This window comes from Corapipo altera, unplaced genomic scaffold, assembly GCF_003945725.1.
Source record: "Corapipo altera isolate COAL_440 unplaced genomic scaffold, ASM394572v1 129, whole genome shotgun sequence".
Taxonomy (NCBI): Eukaryota; Metazoa; Chordata; class Aves; order Passeriformes; family Pipridae; genus Corapipo; species Corapipo altera.
Window position 1 is genome coordinate 40,639 of NW_020885107.1, and position 6,757 is coordinate 47,395.

Consider the following 6,757-nt stretch of genomic DNA (forward strand, 5'->3'; position numbering starts at 1 on the left):
ACTGAAAGACGACACAAACTGAACATAAACCCCACAAACTCAACACTAAAACAACGGCGACTGAAATTTGAAGGTAACAATTCATAACTCGAGCCATAAACCCCACGTGGGTGGGTCATCCCAGCACAGACACCGTCCTCTGCCACCACCATCGGTTTAGTGGGGGCTTTAAACCGAGCCCAAAATAAAAAGTCCACGCTTAAAATGATGAGGAACAGCAGCACAAGTGGAGAACCTCCCTCACACAGACAGGCCTGGGATTATTTGTGACCTTCATCCCTCTGAAGGGGGTTTAGTTTAGGGGCTGCACGAGACACAGACTGAACGTGGAGGTGAGCACTTATCTGCTGGAACGTTAAATTATGATAATAAATCACAATAAACAGTTCTTACTAACTCATCCAACACCTCATTCACCTGTTCAGATTAGCAATAAATATGAGAATAATTGGAATGGTTTCTTTGGTGGTTTAAGGCATTTTAAAAGGAGGCAGGGGCACGGGTTTTAGAGGAAAAAGGGTAGATTCCCTAGAGGGAATTACCACTGCAGGTTTGATAAGCAAACCCCTTGACTGATTAATATCTCAGTCACTACCACGACTCATTTAAAATGTGCATTAAATGAGTTAAATTTAACGTGAAATTTTAAATTTATTTTTCCATATCTGTGGAAAAAGTCTTCCCTTGCTCATGGAGAGGATTTTGAGGCCTACACCTCAGCCTGATTAAAAAAAAGGCTTTTTTTTTTTTTTTTCTAGTGAAACATCTGCCCCTCTGGAAACTGCAGGAGGTTTTGGACAGGAGTGGCTTTCCAGGAGTGCAGACTCCTGGAAAAGGTGACAAAGGTGAGCTAAGAGAGCAGTTTGCAGCCCTCCTGTGAAGTGAACCTCTAATTCCATGTGTCCCGGAGATGTGGTAACTCGGGCACTCAGAGGAACAACAGGAACCAGCTCCTGTTCCACAGCGTCCTCCTGTGGCACAAAATGAGGGTAATGATCCTCTTAATTAGGACAGGGGAAAAAAATTAACCCCCTGCACCTCCCGTCTCAGCATGGAAAGACCTCAAATCAAATGGACTGTGGAAAGCAATCCCCAAATTCCTTCTGTTTATCAGGATCTCACACCAAGGAGCAAACCCCGCTGAGGGGAAACCTTCATGGAAAAGGAACAAATGGGGTTTCACAGATATTTATCAGGCAGAAACCCTCCTGTTTGCTGCCAAAAGCCACTGTTTGGTGGTGTGACAGGGCCCCATTTCCTGCCATGGGATGGCATTTGAAACGGGTCCTTTGGGCAGCTTAATTTCCCATATTTAGCACCAAATATGGAAAATATTTTCCATCAGGAAACTACAGGGTGAAGACTCTTCTCAAGCTTTGGCTCCAACAAATAACACCACAGTGGAGGTTACAACCACACCAACCCTATCCCTGGAGACAGCAAGGAAAAAGGACACATTTAGCACATGGAAAACCACGGGAAGAGCAACCACCACATCCCAGCCTATTCCAGTCGAGTGTAACCCAAAACTGGAGGTCAAACTACACCATAAAATCATAAATCCCGGGCTGGAATTCCCATTTAACAATCCTGTGCTTCCCCCCGGGCTCTGCAGGGCTCACATGAGGCAGAGGTGACTCTCCCAGGATCCACCAGTAACACCTGGGCTGGGACTTTCTTCCCTACAATTTTTTTTGCAGGATGTACAGCTGGACAGGAATTTAGGAAACATAACATTTAAAAAAATGCCATTCTCCAAGGTGATACTCTGTCACCCTAAAGGACCCCCCAGAAATCCCGATTCCAAACCCTTTTCCTTCCACCTGCACAGCCCAGGAGCCGTTCCTAACGTCACTTTAATTGAGTTACTCATCTTTAGTCAATTGAGCTTTTTTAATTAACAGGCAAAGTGGTCTTTTAAGAATTCCTAACCCAATGAGCAGGAGTGCCCCGTGCTGCTGGCTCACAGCATTCCTGGCGTGGCAGGAAGGCACAGCCCCGGCTCCACACCACGAGATTACTGCGGGAAGGACGAGGTGCAAATGTTCCCTCTTTTAATCCTCTTTTATTGAGAGAGAGGATTAGAGGTTATGCTGGACTACCACAGAAAAACGGGGTGTGGAGGTGTGTGGTGTGGAGGGGCTGGAGCAGGAGGGAGGGGATGGGACACTGTGCTCTCAGCCCAACAACACTCGGAGGTGTGAAGTGTCACGACAACCCTGGTGTCTGGCACGGGTGAGATCACAGAATTAGAGGATATCCTGAGCTGGAAGGGACCCACAGGGATCATTGATTCAAGCCCTGGCCCTGCACAGACACCCCAACAATCCCACCCTGTCCCTAAGAGCGTTGTCCAAACCCTCCTGGAGCTCTGGCAGCCTTGGTGCTGTGCCCACTGCCCTGAGGAGCCTGGGCAGTGCCAACCACCCTCTGGGGGAAGAACCTTGTCCTGAGATCCAACCTGACCCTGCCCTGGCACAGCTCCAGCCCTTCCCTGGGTGCTGTCCCTGTCACAGGGAGCAGAGATGGGAGCTGCCCCTCCTGAGGAAGCTGCAGGCCCCCATGAGTCTCCCCTCAGTCCTTCTCCACCTGAACAAACCAAGTGCCCTCAGCTGCTCCTTGCTTGGCCCCTCCAGACCCTTCCCCATCCCTGTGTCCCCTCTTTAACAGTTTTAGATCTTTTCTTTTTTTATACTGAGGTGCCCAAAATCCCCACTAAGATGCATCACCTCAAGGACCTGGTCCTCACGTGGCATTAACTCAGCAGGGTTAGCACATGACAAAACCCCAGCACACAGTCCCAACCACGTTTAATCATCAACCTTCCACCCATAGAGCAGCCTGGCCAGCCCTTCCCGGCGTTCCGGCCCTGGGGCAGCCTTCAGGGAGATCATGGACACGACAGGGATGATCCTGAAGCCACAATGAGCCACACCAGTATGACTGGAGCTGGTTTTGGTGGGCAGGAGCCACCTCAGCAGGGTCCAACCTGCACATGCAGAAGGTCCCAGGTAACCAACCCGGCGCTGATGAGCTGCCAGACCCTTCCCAACCATCCCCTGGGCAAACAGGACCCAGCACAGGTGAGCCATGCCCTGGGACATGCCCCCTTGGGGCACCATTAGCAACCCAGGGCCTCAGAAACCCCAGATATGTTGGAAAAAAAAAGCCAAAACACCTCGACAACTCCTAAATCCTCAAAGCAGTAATTGCTCCCATCATCTAATATATCTTATATATATATATATATATACATCAAGCATATATATGTCAACTCTATATACTAGATACATATATATACTAGATATATAACCTAGAATATATCTATATACATACATATATATAGATTATATTATTATATATAGATATATATTATTATATATGTAATATATAAGGGATGCTGAAGCCTCTATGCTGTGGCCAAACAAAATTATTAAAAACTCAGGTCATTTTTGCCTTCAAAAAGAATTATAAATCATCTGAACACAATACACTCTGATAATGTTTGTTTTCAAGGTATTATTCTACCTAAGTTTGTAGGTTGTTTTTTTCTCCCCCCCTAGAGCTGTTTCAGGGGGATTGGGCATTCCCAGAATTCCAGCACAACACCCCTGGCATGAACTAATCCATCTGTGTTCACACAGGGAAGAATTTGGGGATTCTCCTCCCCTGCAAGGCCCTCCGGGGTACCTGAGGTGACAGAGCACAGGGAGGTTTGTTCAGTGCCAGAAAAATGGGATATTTCCACCCCTCAGCACCTGGAACTGGGAAAAAGGGAAAGGACAGGCTGCCTCCAACAGCTTCCAGTGGTTCAGGAACACCTTGTCTGCTTGTCCTGCACGAGGTGGCACTTGAGGAGGAAAAACTTTCCAGAAAATCCACTGGGAGCTGAGGAGCAGGAGGACGTGGAGCTGCTGGAGAGAGTCCAGAGGAGGCCCCGGAGCTGCCGCCAGGGCTGGAGCCCCTCTGCTCTGGAGCCAGGCTGGGAGAGCTGGGAATGTTCCCCTGGAGAAGAGAAGGCTCCAGGGAGAGCTGAGAGCCCCTTGCAGGGCCTAAAGGGGCTCCAGGAGAGCTGGAGAGGGACTGGGGACAAGGGATGGAGGGACAGGACACAGGGAATGGCTTCCCAGTGCCAGAGGGCAGGGATAGATGGGATATTGGGAAGGAATTCCTGGCTGAGAGGGTGGGGAGGGGCTGGGATGGATTTCCCAGAGAAGCTGTGGCTGCCCCTGGATCCCTGGAAGTGTCCAAGGCCAGGTTGGAGCAACCTGGGTTGGTGGAAGGTGTCCCTGCCCATGGTAGGGGTGGCACTGGATGGGCCCTTCCCACCCAAACCATTCCATGATCCCATGGCTGTTCTGTGACCCTGAACAGGGAAGGTGTCACTCTGCAAACCCAGCACTGGGGTAGGGAGAAGACCCCACGCCCCCCTCGCAGCTGCACATCCCACACCTCCAAAATTGGTGTTTTCTGAGGGGAAAAAAAAAGGTCCATGTCGAGCCCCAGCAGAGCAGAGCTGTGCCTGTGAGTCACCCACGTCCTGCAGCGGCTGCACACCGGGGGAAATTCTGGTTTGGGGGAAATTCTCCTCTGCAGGACTCACAGATCCTGCCCAACAGACCCCAGCTCTCCCCGTGTCCTGCCCCATTCACAGACCCAAACCCAGGGAGAACATCCCAGACCGAGCCATGCTGGAATTCCAGCCCTGACCCACCTCAACTCAAGAGGGGCTTTTCCAGCCTGGAACACCCAGCACATTACACAAACCCCGAGGGAAATTCCAGCTCCTCAGAGCTCCCAGAGGCACAGCCACGTGTTTGATCCGCTGAAAACGGGGCCGGGAATTTTTACTTGCTGCTGCTACACTTCGGGTGTCTTTCACATCTCTCCTCCACCTCCATCTACACCCCCTTCTGATTATCAGGGCTGAAGTATTCCAGCCATCCCAGGGAATTCCTTCTGGAGCAAGAGACACAATTGACCGATTCACCTGCAAATCTCAGGTGCAGAAATAATAAGCCTGAAAATCACCCAACTTGCAACCCAAAGCAGCTCCGAGGAGAGCTCTGAATCCACCAGATCCTTTCAGGGAGGAGAAGGAGCAGCACTCCTTGAAGTTCCCTTCTCCTTCAAAGGGGAAATGGGGAGTTAAAGGATTTTCTCTGCGCCCAGAAGCACTGGTTGACACCAAAATCACACTTATTTTTGTTTCAATACACCTTATAAATTCCCACAGCACATCTCCATGTAAATGAAACCTGGAGACCCTGATCTCCCAAGTATTTTTTGACCCAGGCTGTGGGGAAGTTTCCCAAGGCTCCAATCCTCCCTGTTTGATTGCTTTAATTAGATGGTTATGTAATAAACAGTGGGAGGGACTGGGTTCCTTCTGGACTGGGTTCCTTGGTCACACTGGCTACAAGCAAACAGGGTCTGTGGCTGAAAATACACTTTCATGTGGCTTTGTCTTTATGTGCTTGCAGGGAATTTCCAGGTGAATTTTCAGTGCATTCCAGGTGGATTTTGTAAGAGGACTGAGGAAGTTCCGAGTCGCCCTCAGCCCGCAGGTTCTGAGCAATTTATTATTTGTAGGCAACACCAGTGGGTAAAATAATTCCCACATCTGCCTTATATCCAACCAAAACCTCCTCCAGGCCGAGGAAACCCCTGTTTTCATCCCTGTTATCCACCAAAATGGATGGAAAACAGGGAGAAAAGGAGACACCGGAGTCCTCAATGCTACGAATCCACCTTCCATCCTAAGGGTTGGGCAGCTACATCCTCCTTCCAGGAGGGAAAACCCCGGGAATATGGCATTTCCTTGGCATTCTGATGCCAGTGTCCATCCCTGGATTTTTTTTTTTCCCCCATGGAGCCACTTCAGGAGCAGCCTAAGAAAGATAAAAGTCCAAGGCTGAATTTCACTCCCTGCACTGAAAATCATCAACAACCACCGATCCCTACTGACAGCACCAAACGTTCTCCCGTGGAAAAGTCTGGATTACGTTTTCCTGGTGAAAGGGATCCAGGGGCACAGCAGAGTCACTGTGCTCTGCTGCCTTCCCAGAGGGTCATTTTCCAGCTCAAGAGCAGGGGAGTGGAAAACAAAACTCTAATTCCCAAAGCCTTCAAGAGACAGAAGGTGCCTGGAAATCTCCCTCCGCCGGAAAAGGAGGAGCAGGAATGGAAATATTCCCAGAGTTTGTGCGTGCGCGTGGGAAAAGTTGGACATGATGCAGCCTGGAAACACTAAGGGTGGTCCCACTTCTCCTGCAGCCACCTGGGATTCCTCAGTATCCTTCCCAGGCTGGAATCTTCCAGGCCTGAGCTTGCCAGGAGTGGAACTCCCTGAGGACAAAGGGTTCAGGGAAGTTCTGAAATCCCAACGGTGAGGAAATTCCTCCCACCGGAACCCCTCCGGGGGCAGGGGGACATCGGGGCAGCCCACCGGGAATGGGGCTCCTCTCCAGGGAAATCCGGACGATCCAATGACAGGAAAAACCCCTGGCATGGCCAACGTGGCCTTTGCTCATGGAATTAAAGCTGGAAAAGCCCTCCAAGGTCACCAACCATCGACTCAGTCACCACTAACCCCTGTCCTCCAGTGCCACATCCACGTGGTTCTCAGACACTTCCAGGGAGGATTCCAACACTTCCCTCTCCACACATTCATCCTCCAGGAACAAGTTTCCCCCCCCCCCCGTTTTCCTGATGGAGGCACAGAGAGGTGCAAACTGTCTGACACGACCCACACCAA